The sequence below is a fragment of the Corvus hawaiiensis genome, chromosome Z, assembly GCF_020740725.1.
Source record: "Corvus hawaiiensis isolate bCorHaw1 chromosome Z, bCorHaw1.pri.cur, whole genome shotgun sequence".
In the NCBI taxonomy this organism is placed as follows: domain Eukaryota; kingdom Metazoa; phylum Chordata; class Aves; order Passeriformes; family Corvidae; genus Corvus; species Corvus hawaiiensis.
In genome coordinates this window covers 78,075,129-78,090,741 of record NC_063255.1, presented here as the reverse complement: position 1 = coordinate 78,090,741, position 15,613 = coordinate 78,075,129, and the positions used below count along the sequence as shown (strand labels likewise).

Genomic DNA, 15,613 nt, shown 5'->3' with positions numbered 1-15,613 from the left:
AAGTTTATTTTCTTGAAATATTATTAAATTCTCAGTATGCCACTGTCTGTGTTCTGTTTAAGCACAGAGGCCCTCATCCTGTGTCTAGTGCAAGTTTAAAAAGGAGTTTTCCTTGCTTTTCTTTTTTCAGGCCCTGGCAGTGGGAATTCCTCCACTTAGCTATCCACAGACTCATGGCACCCTATACCTGCTTACCCCAAATTCAGTTAGAACTGCCAAAGATTTATTCTCTCTGAGGGTTTGGATTGATTTATTTTATTGCTACGGAAATGAAAGACAGCCTCTGAAAAATCCTGTCAAACCCAGTTTCCCTTCATTGTTCCTTAGTCCATAAACTTTTCTTTGTGCTGGGGAAAATGTGTATAGGGGGTGATGAAGAGGAATGAATTTGGCAAATATTACCAACATATACCTTTCACGAGGATGTAGTTTAACTTCTGATTCGATCATTCTTTATTTGGGAATTTATCCACAGTCATAAAGAACTACATAAACTGTACCTCTGTCTTTCTATTCTCAGCTGACCAGAAACTATAAATACAGTTTTCGTCATTACATCTCTGATAAAACAAAGGTCTTTCCTCCTTTGGCATGTTGTCAAGGTAATACAGCTTAGCATTTTTAGATAAAGTTAATCTGTGAAGGTTATAAGCAAAGGCCTTCTTGGATTTTCAAGTCAAAAGTCCAAAAGTTCCTCCTAAGAAAGGACAGCTTGCTTGCCAAAGCCCTTCAAAAAATAGCTGTTTGAAATAGGAATAATAATGAGAGGTTATATACAGATGGCATTGTCTATAAATGAATATATTTTCCTTTTTGTGTTTGCATAAGTGCTGGAACTATTCACGAGATTATTCTTTCCCCCTCATTCTTCACCTCCTTGTTATTCAGCTTTTGCCAGAAGCAACAGTTTAACAGTGAGGCAGGGCTCAGCAGAAATTCAGCACCATGTTTTGTTTCCTATCACTCAATTACAATAAAAAGCCTTGCTATTACACAGCTGAATATTGCTCTCTGCAGCTCCATTTGCCATCCACAGTGTGGACACTATAACATTTAAGTGCTCCACGGAGGTGCCATTAGGCTCGGTTAGATAGGAGCAGCGTTTTACATTCCACATGGAAGAGAAAGGCTGTGCTAAATGGGTGAATTTCTGAAAACTTGAGATAATTTTATCAGTTTCCGTCAAGCAGGACAGAGAGCATCCCTTGCAGAACAGGGCCTTGTGATGGTGGGAGCAGCCCTGGCTCAGCTGCGTTCACCTGTGGCCAAGCACAGGTGGAAGGAGAGGCAGGAAGGGATTCCTTGTGCCTTGTGCTCCTCCTTCTCAAACCCTCACCAAACTGGCACCAACTTCTCTGAAGAGCTTTGAAGTCTTTGGGCTGGAATGTGCTGTTGATATATGGAATGTGCTGTGGATGTATGGAATGTGGGGGGATATTATTCTTCATTGTTACTGCAGGCTGAAGCTGCAAAGGTGTTGAATTGAATTAAAATCCAGGATATTACTCTATCTCACACCCGCATCCACCTTAATATGAAGTAGTACAATTTATATAACTGAAAGTTTCTATTAAATATTATAATTTCTAAGACTTTCCATTTATTAGACCAAAAAAAAAATGTTTCTCCTAGAGGACCTCTTCTTATCCAAGTGGTAAATAGCTTTTCTCCTAACTTTTAAAATGCATGCTTGCAGTCAATGAAAACTTTCATAAAGGAAGTTTCAGTTACTGTTAAATTTAAAAAAAACCAAACCAAATCATGGAAACAGAAGCAATTTGGAGGCCTGGTGGAAGGTCAAGCACAATTTAAATTCAGGGGGATGCATCTTAGAGCTGATAAGAAAGGACACAGAGCTAAAGAGATAAAGCTGTTTATTTGTGTAAGAGTACAGCAGTTTTGAAAATGTACAAAAAATCCACACTCTTCCATGTGGGCGAACATGAGACAGGTGCACAAATTAATCAGGATAATAAGACTTGTTGTTTCTGACAGCCCATGGCACATGGGCAGATCTAGGGCAGGTGTTTCAATTAATGAGGAAAATATCCTTGCACACGAGGAAACATCCCTTTTTATGCTACAAAAAGGACCACGCACATGTTTCAGAATGGAAAGGACCTGGAACTTCCATTCACTGGAGTGGAACCAGGAGTTTTTCCCCCGGAATCACGAGAGTGAGGAAGCCAAATACCCCTGCACTCTGAGGTGTTACCACATGCACGTCTTCCCACAGCAGCAGATGGGACACAGGAGTTTGTCTTGCACTGTGAGGATGCAGAAGTTGCCACCCTGTGCCCTGTTGTGTCCTCACAGCTCCGATGTTTCATAGTGGTGAGGGCTGCTGCTGGTGCTGGCAGGTCGTGGATTAGCAGCTGGGAAAAAAAAAAAACAAACCTGAAGGAACTTTTCAGCTCATAAAGCTTTTATGAGCTGAAAAATGCTTGTGGGGGTGTTGTTTAACAGTGGTTGAGGGGATGCTGGAAACATAACTCCTGTCTGAATCAGGAGTAATTTGCACACCTGCATTTTTTGGAGACATTTAAAAGTCTTTATTTAGTGAATATGTTTCAAACTGCTTGTTGGACTCTGGGACCCACACCAGCTCTGTCTGGTTTCTTGTCCCCTCCAGCTTTGAAGAGAATGAAATTGTAGGAACTTGTGCTTTGTAGATGTGGAATTTTATGGAAAGGGCTTACAAACCTTTGTGTTTCAACATGTAATTCTCTGACATGCATATTTCTGTCTCAGCAGTGCGAGAGGGCATGTGAAATTTGAATGAAATGCAGAATGGTAATGAGTGATAGTCATAAACCTTAACAAAGGAGGCAAAATAGAGTCTTTTCAGGTCCATCTTAGGCCTTGCCTTGAAATTCATTTAATCTTGTTGTCTTCACGGCTCCTTCTGGAGGGCTGTCAAAGATGGTCATGGCTCTCTTTAAGCCTGATTCTAATATCTAGCCTGAATTGCTTCTTGGCCAGTTTATACCCGTGTTTATTCTTGCCATCATTGTCTTTAGCCGGAATAGGTCTTTTTTCTTCCTGACACTTATCCCTTGATACTTTTATTTCTCTACTCAGTCACAGAGAATGACCATGTCCCCTTTTTCAGCCCTGGTTTTGGTAACTTCTGGGGGGGGGGGGGGGGGCTGTGTGTGTCGAGAGTGGGAATGGAGAGAAGATGCTGGCTCTGCTCTGGGGGCTGGGGGTGTTGGGATGACCAGAGCAGAGGAGAGACAGCAGCAGCAAGCCTCACACTGCCTCTTCCAGGCAGCACCTCACATGCAAGAGAGACTATCTAAGAGCTTGCAGCGTCTAGGCTTGCATCTCTCTTCATCTGTACCCACATTGTTCTCCTTTAAGTTATTTATGCCCTCTGGCAAATAATCTCTCTGGGCAGCATCATTTGTTGTACACGCACACGTGCTAGGTACAGTTTTTGGTGTGCCTTTCAAAAAGTACATGTGCTAATTATTGTGTTAAGAGAGACTTCTGCTGAAGGGGAAGAGACTTTGTCTTTTGTGTGCTGAAATCACCATTTGTTTTTCCTCAAATGAAGTGTATATGCTACTGAAAGCTATGGTTTCTTCATAGGACCTATTTCAAGCCAAGGTTTACTGTCAGGAAAGATGCTGTCTTGCAGCTAGGCTGAACTGAGTTCATTTCGGGTGGGATCTTGAAGCAGCAGCAAAAGTGGCCACATGAGCAGGAGCAATTTCCCACCTAATTAAATGCAAAATCTCCCCTTTTTTTTTTTTTTTTTTTTAAATGGAGGGCTGGGTTTGTCTCCTTATTAACTGTAATATTCTGAAGTTCATTTCCCAGGGAAGCAGGTCTGACTGAAGTAATTTTCATGTCCTGAATGACCAAACTCTTTGTGTTATTCATAAGACCTGGCGTAGAGATGGCCACGTTCTTCTCGTGCCTCGACTAACTGAAGTGTTAAACGCTGAGCAATGTGGCCAGATCCTGATATCATCTTCCCCAGTGTAATTACACCACATTAATTCCAATGAGGTGATTGAGAGCAGAGCTGTTGTGGGGATGTGGGGATGGTAGGCATCAGAATGTCTTCATAACAGTTTGCAGCTTCTGGATCATTGTATAATTAGGTGATTATTTTTCTTCATGCTTGAATTCAATCCAAACTGGTAGATCTGTTGTTTAATTAAACCTGTTGGGGTTTTTCTATATTAAAATAATCTTTTTTTTTCTTTGCTGGTGATGTGGAGAGCTTTTTAAAATACACCATCCATATAAATTCAATTTAAAATGGAACAGCAGTGATGCCCTGTATGAAAGCAAAAAACCAAGTAATTTTAATAAATTCAAGCTTTTTTGTGCACGTCTCCTTTTCTCAAAACAAAGGAAAAGAAAAAAAAAAAAACCCAACCAACCCTACCAGCCCCATATCCAACAGAGCTGAAACTTGATACTTAGAAAGTTTCACAAGAAGCTAAAACTGAATTAACAAGTGGTCTTTAGGCCACTATTGCTGGCTCTTCCTGAAGAAAGACTTATTATAGAACAAAAATTTCTTTTTCCACATTCCTTTCTAGACATCCATAGATACAAGGAACAGTGCCCTCACATTAAATACTGTTCAGAGGATGCCTACACATTCCCTGCTGTTTTTGCATTGTATCCAAGGAGACGTCTCAGATCTAGACATAGGGATTACACATTTCCAGCTTTCTTATAGCTCTTTGTTTATTCATGAGAGAAATGAAGGAATTTTATTCATAGGTACAATGTAGTTTTTCATACTTCTGCTGTGAAGAACAGGAATCCTTTTAGAGGTTTTGTTTATGTGTGGAGAAAGCCTTAAGAAATCCTAATGCAGAAAAGATGAGCTGTCTTTTACATGGTGATGCAATATGACTTAATTTTTTTGAGGAAAGTGGTTTTCTGTACCAAAGTTTTCTGAACGTGTCCAGATTGTAACTTTCTTAGTACAGAGTTTTCGGTGGTCATTTTTTGCAGTTTTTGCACATTTTCAGTTTAATGCTTGGATTAATCCTTGCTAATCCAGCCAGTCTTTTAAAATCTTCCTCTCTTTTTGAAGTGGTTAGGCCATAAATTTGATCAATAATATACAAAACACCCACTGGTGTCTTTCAGAATATTTTCCTGCCACAAATGAGGATGTGTGCAGAGTGGCTCCTGCATATTTTGTGTTGTCTTTGGGAACATATTGCTGAAGTTATCAATGTTTCTTTATGGGGTAATTATTTTTATTTTTTTTTCCAAGCTGCTCAGTGCATTAGGACTTTTCTGACAAGTCTTGTATTACTCCTTTTCTTAAATGAGTAATATTCAGTATGAAAACTCTGCTTCCTGAAGAGGACAGAAGTTGGAATTTTATTACTGGTCAGGAAGGTCTTCCTGTAGTCCCTGCCTGCCTTGCTACTACCTCTGCTAGACTTGATTACCTCTTTGATACTCATCATTAGCTCAAAGAGTGCACAAGAAACATTAATTTTTAACTTTAGACCATACTCTTGGATTTTACATGTAGCACCTCCTCAAGCAGGAGTCCCATAGTTTCAGTGGGAGGTTTTTTGGCATTAGAAAAAGAATTTCCACATATTTGATGTATTTTTTTGGGTTGTTTTTGCCAAAATAGCAGCAAAGAATGTGCCTATATGTACACAGAGTAGCACTGAGATTTTTGATTGTATTTCATTGTGGGATATTTTCCTAAACCATTGCTTTTCTTTTCTTGAAAGTGGTGAGCAAAATGATTCTGGGGTTACTAATATATTCACTACTCTGGCTTGTAGTGAGTTTCCAGTCACATGTTCAGTTAAATATTGAACATTAGAAGCAAAATTCATGAGTCCTTGGGAAATGCTGTGGACACTTGGTCCAACTGACAAGACCAAGGATTAACCCAAAATGTTCTTCAGACATGGACTTGTTCACACCTTAATTGAATTGTTTGACTTCTTGACCTATATATATATATATATATTTTTTTTTTTTTTTTAATTTTTTCTGACCACATACAGAGCCTGTCAGGTGTGAACTAATTCTGCAGAAATATCACCATGTTAGCACAGGATGGAGTTTGTGGCAGTAGTTTATAGTCAAAAATATGTCTCCCTCTGCTGATTTTCAGTAAGGCTACCACAGCAAGGCATCTATTTTCAGCTGTAGTTGGCTTAAAACCTTTGATCTCAATTACTGTCCAAGAGAAATGTCTTTTTCAAAAAAACCCCAAGTGTTTCTAAAAACAAATTAATATTTTCCCAGAACAAATATTCCAGTTTTGTCAGGGAAAAACAAAACAAAACAGAAAGAAAAGAAAGGTGAGATGAAAAAGGTTCTTGAAAGAAGAAATTATGTGATTACATGGTTAAAGAACCACTCATGTTCTGTATGCACTATTTGAAATTCTGTCTGATAGAGAGAAACATTTGTGTCACTCCAGCTGCAGCAGAGGAGCCTTTACAGACTTATGCTGATTTAACTGAGAATCTCTGGTTTATCCCTAGGCTGCTTTGGGTGTTTAATAACCAAAACAATTTTATTTATTAACTCCAATAGATACATTTAAAGAATTTTTATCTTCTTTTTTTTTTTTTTTTCAGAGGTAAGGGATGATACTGAGAATAATCCATTAGAATTGCAATTGCAGAATCCACTTTATGTCTTCTGAGTAATATTTGCAAAGCACAGGACTCAGATCTATGTGCAAAAATCCTTGTGCCACGTATGTCAATATTTATGCATGGAATTACTCTAATTACGTATTCTAAAACTCATTAGCATTTAAGAAGTTATGAAGATCCCACAGTAACTTGAGTTATCACTGCCACTTCTGTAGCAACTAAATAAATTTTTGTACATGCAAAAGGGTCCGACAAGACTGTTTTCCCCGAACAAAGTTGTAGTCATATTTCAGTGAAGAAAAATGAAACACAAAAAAAAAAAAATTGCCACCAGAAAACAATTGTGTCTTGCCACATGACTAATAGCTCAAAATAATGCCCCAAAAGAGCAGGGACTGCAGCCAAAGAATGTGACCAGGGGGCTTGTGCAGGCATTGAATTAAATTCTTACAAGGTACCTGAAAAAATGCTTTAGAAATGGTAGGACATAAAATGCCAGAAAAGCATCATGATAAGGGAAATAAAATTCTCCAGATATCTGTAAAAAGAGAATTTTGGGGTAGAGCAGGTGGGGTAATTGTCATCATAGCTTCAGTTCTCAGAAAAAAAGACATTTCCTTCCTTCCTTTCCTTCCTTTCCTTCCTTTCCTTCCTTTCCTTCCTTTCCTTCCTTTCCTTCCTTTCCTTCCTTTCCTTCCTTTCCTTCCTTTCCTTCCTTTCCTTCCTTTCCTTCCTTTCCTTCCTTTCCTTCCTTTCCTTCCTGTTTTGGAGCTTGAACTGCAAAATATTTTCTGGCTTTATTTTTGCCACATAAAATTCGTCTCAAGAGATAAATCAAGGAGGTAAAATTTAGTATATGCCCAGCATGTGGAACAACCTTTATTATTCCTAAAATAATGTGATGTCAACCTATTATTTTTCCCAAGCTGCCACATTAAGGAGTATACTGCAAATTTTTTTTCCTAAAGCCAAGTGTTTTTGGTATTAGTGGAAAAAGGGAGAGGGGAAGGAATATTCCTTACAGCCCTGAGCAGCCGCAGGAGCACTCAAAGTGTGGGCATATGCTTTGAGATTCTAAGTGTATTCTGACTTTTGCCCCAGTTCATGTTGTGGTACATCAATTTTTGATTCTTTTTGCAGAGGACTCTCTCTCCTCATATTGGTAGGGCCAGAACTGGCTCTTTCTTGTGCCATCTTTGTCATGGCAGAAGCATTTGAGGTTCTCCCAATTAGTAGGATGTAAATGTAATGAAGGGATGGTGGTGAAGTGGGACAGGAAAGCACAAAATCCATTGATATCTCAGTGTTTCCACCTCAGTCATGGAATATCACACAAGAAATAAAGGATGAAGTCATTTTGGTGAACAGTTGCTCTTTCCCAACCAGCTCTTCCTGCAGAGTTGGACTCCCCTCTACACACACCCAGACACACCAGCTAAGTCAGATACAGTCTGACTCCTTGCTTTGTTTTGGATTCCATCTGGAGAAAAATGATTTATTGCATGACAACTGTTTGGGTTTGGGTTGTTTAGCCCTGCAGAGCTTCAGAATTGTCTTCTCTGTAGGCAGCAAGGGATCTGCTGTCATTGGAAGGATGCTCACGTCCAGGACTGCTCAGGAGGAGGCACCATGGGCTGGAGTCGTGTTTTGGTAGTGACATATTGGAGCAGAAAGGAAGTGGGAATGACTGTGCTCAGAATGTTGCATGACAAATATCCAGGCGTTATCCAGGGAGCTGTATCCTGCCTGTGCTGGGGCTCAGCCTCGACACGGCAAAGCTGCCATTTTTAACAACTTGACATTTCACTCAGTCTGCTTCTTTTTAACGAGTTTATTGTCGGGTGGGGGAGACGAACGAAGGAAACGCCGGGTACTGCCAGAGGGCTCCACGATATGCTTTTATAATAAAACAGTTCCTTTCTTTGCGACATGGACTCTGCATCATCCTGTCTGTTGCTTTAGAGTTTGGCAGGGGTGAGTGAGCCCAGAGCCCTGTGCAGAACATATGTCTACCTAAGTGACATCCACTTTCCACAGGTGCCTCTGGCTGTAGCCAACAGCTCCAGCCTGGGGACCTGGCATGGTTGTGACAAGGCTGCAGTGCAGGAACGTGCCAGAAATTGATACTCATGGATTTAGCATGAAAACACCCAAATAAGGTAAAGCAGACGGACTGGATAAGGGAATTTCAGTAGGCAAGACTGACCACCCACCTTGAATTACTTTCAACTCTTACCCAGCCAGCTGTGCAAAAAAGTCACTCCTTACAATTACTTTCTTCCAGAAGTTTACTTGAGTCGTTGAGATTTTTATGCAAGGTAAATTTATGTATATATATGTGTAATGCAATCATCTCTTTTGACTCTCAGAGGGATAACAAAACATAAATTTTGATAAAATTTAGAAGGTAAAAAAACCCCCAATCAATCCAAACCCCAAACTATTGAAACCTGCCCTACATCCTTAAGGATTTGTAAAGGGAGCCAAAGTTAACAAAATTTTAGAAATATATATCCAGCTGGGAAACATTTTAAAGTGAACTAAATAAAACCTTTTGTTTATTTAGAGTGAACAGTAATCAAGAACTGGATTTTACTAGACCTCATCATATATACTAGTCATGTTAATGTGAGGCAGAAGGATTAAAAGCATCAAAAATTTAATTCTTTCTGGACTTTTTTTTTTAAAAACTTTTTTGACATAGGTGTGTATAATAGTAGCCATGTTTCTTTAATGCATTAGACCAGCTCCTTGGCAGTATTCCCACTTTTTCCTGAAGAAGAGAAGGGGTATGCCTGGAGCACTGCTGCACTTTGACTGTGCATAGGTAGGATAATGATACTACAAGATGGCACAAGTTAGAGGAATTGCATGTACTGAAGGCTGACGCTTGGAATTTTGCTTCAGCAGGAAATGTCTGTATTTCAAAATCCTATTTCTTTTGACATTAAATGAAAAGAACAATATATTAACAAAGAAAAAAAAATCCCTTTTCTGTGAAACAAAACACTGCAAAAGATGTTGTCTGATTGGTTTATTTCTGTAAAATGGAATGGTTTTGTTCCAATTTAAATGTAATATCTTAAGGGGAATGGAACCCCTACTTAATAGAAAGGTTTTAATTTTTTTTTTTGTGTTGGGGACAGCTTGTCAAATCCCTTTTTTATTTCCTCAGTATGCTTTTAAAACAAAATATATTCAATGAAACTGACACATTCCTGTGGAATTGGTTGAGGTTTTGGATTTTTGTTTCTTGCTGTAAGAGTTTCAGCAAGCCATGGTCTTAAAGCTGCTCGAATCCACCCAGACTGCAGATCTGGTTCCTGGCAGAGCTGAGCTTCAGGGCAGTCAGTGCATGACATGAAGATGGTTAAGCCTTTCCTCATCCTAGATCCTCTCCCAAGCCCGGGTCTGAGGCTTCACTGGTCTTTCAAAGGGTTTGACCCGTTTTGACTCTCTTCTGCTTTGAGGATTCCTCATCGTTTTCCAGGTGGAGTCTGGATTTTAGTGGTCCATGGGCTCTCTCTGTGGGTAACCTTTGCGATCCCACAAGGAGCATCCCAAAAATGTGCAAGGATTTTGAAACAGCACTTTAAAACCATTTACATGTGTATGCATGTCTTTTATTAACATTTTCATAGAACCACAGAATCATGGAATGGTTTGGGTGGGAAGGGACTTAAAGCCCATCCAGTGCCACCCCTGCCATGGGCAGGGACACCTGCCACTGTCCCAGGCTGCTCCAGCCCCAGTGTCCAGCCTGGCCGTGGACACTGCCAGGGATCCAGGGGCAGCCCCAGCTGCTCTGGGCACCCTGTGCCAGGGCCTGCCCACCCTGCCAGGGAACAATTCCTGCCCAATCTCCCATCCAGCCCTGCCGCCTGGCACTGGGAAGCCATTCCCTGTGTCCTGTCCCTCCAGCCCTTGGCAATTGTCTCTCTGCAGGTTTCCTGCAGCTCCTTCAGGCCCTGCAAGGCCCCAGTGAGGTGACCCCAGAGCTTCTCCTCTGCAGGCTGAACAAGCCCAGCTCTGGCAGCCTTTCCTCCCAGCAGAGCTGCTCCATCCCTCTGATCAACTCTGGCCTCCTCTGTGCTCACTCCAACAATAACTAATAACATTTTAATCTTCATGTAACTCTATTGAAGCCAAACCCAAAACATTCTGATTATCAAGTGCAGGAAATAATTTGACTAATGCAAACTCTTTTGATTTTTCATGCCGACCTGTCTCGTGAATATGGGTTCTTGATGGTGAACGTTATGGATTTTGTGGTAGTGTCACATTATGCAGTGAAGTACTTTTGAAACAGAGTCCAAAATGGTTGTAGTCGTCTCTTTAAAATCTCTTTCTTTTTTTTTCCTATTCAGCTGTATTCTTGTCAAAATATAGGGCCTTATTTAAAGTCCACAGAACATTTTATGTGAATTTCATGGCTTTATCAGACCTCCAGTCCTTCTGCAAAAGACTGGACTGTACTACTGCTCACAAATAACTCAGCATGTGGGTCTGAAACAATAAGTGGACAGATTGCAGGAGCGTGAAATTCTGTTACCTGCAGGATGCCGGATTAGATGTTAAGAGCCCCATTTTGAAAGAGACTTCACAAAACCATAACTCTTCTGAATGAAATATTTTGTGTTTAGAACGTTCGGGAAACATCGTAATATGTTTTCTGTTTAATTCCCTATTAATTCTTCTTCAGACGCTTATCTGATGGTTTTTGAGGGAGAAAAGGCTTTTTACTGCTTGCCCCCTCAAAGATAGTGTTGGAGAAGCTCTTTGTAGAATATTAAAAGTCTTCTTGAGAAAAGAAATATTGCTGCACGTTACACATTTTTGGATGTGTGCAGACGTTATCTCGCGCGCCAGTAACAGGGAGGCAACTTTTCTGTTTGATCCACTGAAAAACTGACGTGGGTTTGGAACCAGTTGTGATGGATGGGAAGGGTTGTAACAAAAATTAATGACACCATGGTCAGTGGCTCTGTGGTTCTGTGCAGTAGCAGGCTAAAATCACCCTGTAGCCAGAGGGATTTCCATTTCTTACGTCTAAGAACTCTTACTGAGATAGATGCCTGTTCCTTGCAGGTCATTTAGAACATCTAGATGTATTAAATGGATTAAGAAACACTCTGTGCTGCATATACAACCATCCACCTGTCCTCTCCATGTCCGTTTCAGTGCATACCTCATCGCTTCCCTCCAAAAGAGGCTTTGCTGATAAATCTCTCCCAGGACTTGTTTGGGTTGGCACTCTGAGCTGACAACCCTTGGCTCTACTCCTTTTTAGCAACTTGTTTTCCCTTTCCTTCTCCTGGAGTCAGAATAACAAAGCAGCTCTTTGAGAAAGGGCTCCTTTTGGCTTGTTTTCCGTGAGCTATTGATAAGCATATTTCATAGCCATACTCCTTCCCTTTAAAGGCCTGGTTTCATCTCTTTTTAGTAGTCTTTGGTCTGTTTTACCTGCAGCTGGAATGGGTGTGAAATATGTAGGAGCAGCATAAGTCAGTGGCATCTAGACTGTTTAAAACTAATTCGAGTGTTTGTATTCCTGCCCTCAGGGTCTAACAGACCAGTTCAACAGACACAGACTTTTTCCTCTATATTCATATTTTATGGTAGGTTTTCATCTCAGTGTCTTATACCCAGTTGACAAGGATGTATGAGCCACATCATTATGTAGATTATTTGCCATCTCAGGAGTTTAAGAGCATTTTTCATAGCTCTTAACCCTGAGCAACCTGAATGAGAACACTGAATAATCAAACCTGTAGGAAGGAAAAGAATTTACAATTAAAAAAAAAAAAAATCATTCAATTTCATTCTTTACTATCTTCTGAAAATCTCATCTTCGGAAAAAAAACCCAAAAACCATACAAAAAACCTCCCAAAGACACTTATTATTTAATGAAAGAGCCTCCTGAATGTCTATTATCAGAATATCTTACCTTTTGCTAAGGTTTTTTTCTGTGGATTTTTGTGGCATGTGGGATCTTGAAAAAGCTAACAAAGTAAAAGTAGGGTCTGATAGAGATCTCTGCATGTGTAAGAATTTGTATTTGTCTTCTAGGTGAATTTGGAACAGATGTTGTTCACTAAATTTATTGCCTACCATAAATGACTTAGCGTGAGCTACTAATTTGAGGGACTCCCAGGTGTGCGCTGCTGAAAAAATACTTCACTGTTGGTCAGAACTTGTTAGTCACGGTGCCCTCCTACAAATTACAGCCCATCCAGTCCCATCCAGTCTTGATAATTTATTTTTTTTTTAATGGACAGTTTCTGTGCAAAGCTGCATGCTTTGTTGCACGGTCTTAATTGCTGTGTATGAAATAATAATTAATCTTTATGGCACACCAGTCTAATACACCAGGTTGTTTCGATGCCTTTTCCTGGTCTTAAAATCAAGAGTCAAACACGGTTAGAAGGGGACAAGGGATTTTACCTTGGTATTTATTTTAAGGATCCCTAGGTGCACACGTCCAGGTCATACGCATCAAGATGCACCCCGCTGAGCATGTGTGTGTCTCCCCAACATCGGGTATAACATTATAGGTTTTACTAATTAGCATATCTATCCAAGATTCCCCAATGAGAGGCTCGAGTGAGCCCCCCTCCCCAAGGAGCCTTCCCCTGGATGGTTCTATCTTGGTTTACAGAATGTGTTCTGGAGAGCACCTTGGGGTCTGGGGCACACTGATCCCTGGCTACGAAGCTTCTAAAATGTTGAGTCTCTCAGCTTGACAAACAAGTCCAAGAATGTAGGCAAAAAGCACTAAGAATACAGAAGTTGTAAAAAGGTATAACGGGGGTATAAAAGAAAAGGCAAAAAGTCTTCATGGCATCAGTTTATACAGATCCCTCCTTCAGCACAGGGCACCTTTCCTGGCCATGCACATTTCTGTGCATGGTTCTCTGGTTCTGTGGGGGGGTGCAGTTATTTTATAGTGAATTTACCGAGAATCAGAAATTCTCAGAGCTCCCTACCAGCTCTGTCTTGGCATTCCTCTCTCACTGACTGAATTCCCATGGGTTTTTGCATGCACAGATTTGAAAGGAAGGTGTGAAACTTCTGTCTCAACTGAAGCTCCTGCTTTTATGAAAATGTGGTTTCTCGATATGTCCAGGGTGGCCTTTAGCTGAAATTCGTGGATTTTGAAAGGGTTGTTATTAGACATGCTCCTCAAAGTCATACTGCCAGTCTTGGAGAGATTACCAAATTCCTGCTTTTCACAAAATTTGAAAGGGAGATCTGGGAAAGCTCAAATAAATGGTTGCAGAAACTTTATTCTTCTGTGGCACTGGGCAGCCTTTCCAAATATTTCTACTTTACTGGAGAAAAATATTCATTCTTTACAAGCATTGCATAAAGTAACTCCCAACAAGCACACGTGAGGGAGAGAGAAGAAATCTCAGCACCGTAGTCATCTAATAGCGCTGTCATAGCACAGGGTAAACACCAGGCTTCTCTGGGCAATGTACAACAGCCAAGCAGAATCCAGGTTAAAAACAACCTTTTTTTTGTTTCACAGGGAGCATTGAGCTTAGTGCTGCACAAACTTGACACTGTAGTTGAAATAAACAATGCTGAAGGTGATTTATTCTCTGTATTCTTCAGCTGGAGCTTTAGCAAAGCTCAGATCCTGTAATAGTTCATGAGTTTAGCTGTAAACACAGCGCGAGACACTAGAACATTAATTCTCAGTGGAGTTGCAATGACCTTTTCAAAACCAAATTGAAGTCAATTTGCACACACAAGCCAGCCCAGGACAAAGAATCACAAACCTTTTGTAGTGCTCTGTGTCAGTTTAACTTGATTGAATACATTCTTTTCCAGAATGATCACCTGATGATTCTGTCTCTGAGGACTCAGTAGTAACAGAGGTTAAATGATCTTCATAGGTAGGAGAATTACTTCAAATTGATGAAGTGCTTAACCTCAGGTTCTCATTGTTTTAGGTCTTGTGGATAGTTTTAGTGAGGAAGATTTGCTTAAAAAATGGAGCTCTGTCACGTACTGGAGATATTTTTTGGGAAGCAATTGTTGCTGACAGTGCTGTAAATTGGATGTGGACAAAGCTCCACTGCCTGTACCAGTTTGTACCAGCAAAGAAAGCAATCCTCTCTGGGCAAAATGGTCATAAACATAGATCCAGAAGAAAGAAACACTGATGGAATAGGATTTCAGCAGGGTTTCCAATTTCAAGTCAGTTGGCCAAGCTGGAAATACGGCTTTTTTTTCTGAGTCTGCTGTATCCTTTTTTTTTTTTTTTTTTTTTTTTTTTTTTTTTTTTTTTTTTTTTTTTAAAATTTTGTTTTAATTAGGATAGCTTCCGTTGTCTGGAACAGAAGGTTTGAAGTAATGTTTTTGCTGAAAGGGCAGGTTTAAATAGTGTCTATGGAATCTGGGGTCATAAATCTTGGAGGAATTCAGGAGGCTTTCTGCAGCTAAAATCTTGCCTTCTTAGATCTTCTTTCTTCCTTTTTATCTCCCTGGCCACCTAGAAACAAACTGTGAGAGGTTTTCAACCTGTGGGAGTGTGTAAATAATTCAGTGAGTGGTAAACAGAAGAAAATTACTGTACTTCATTGATGTTACTGTCTGAGTGGGAGTTGACTTTTGAATCTGTGATATTTTTTTCTAATTTGTTGCATAATGCTTTAAAATTCAAAGTAGCAACAAGTTTGCAAAGCACGACATTATTCACTGACCTAGGATCCAAGTCTAGTGAGCAGAGTGATGTAGATGTTTTGGTGCTCCTAGTAATTTGAATTACTATATACTAAAGAAAAATGAAGATGCAGAGGGAGTTTTTATATGTCTTATTTTATTTTAGACTTTGCCTTGCTTAGCTTTGTCTCAGTTCAGTTATTGGTAAAGGTTAGTTAGTGTCTAAATCCATGGAAACAGTTGCAGCAGGTTGGTCTGAAAAATGGTTTTTCATCTTTGCTGAAAACTGTAGAAGGTAACTCAGGCATGGGTTTGGGACCAAGGACAT

General features: G+C 40.1%; 1 protein-coding gene across 5 annotated transcripts in view; it reads left to right on the top strand.

The window, feature by feature from the left end:
* The window catches only part of VCAN (versican), a 98,722-nt gene that overhangs the window by 49,394 nt on the left and 33,715 nt on the right, over positions 1 to 15,613 (top strand). The gene's annotated exons all lie outside the window — the stretch shown is intronic.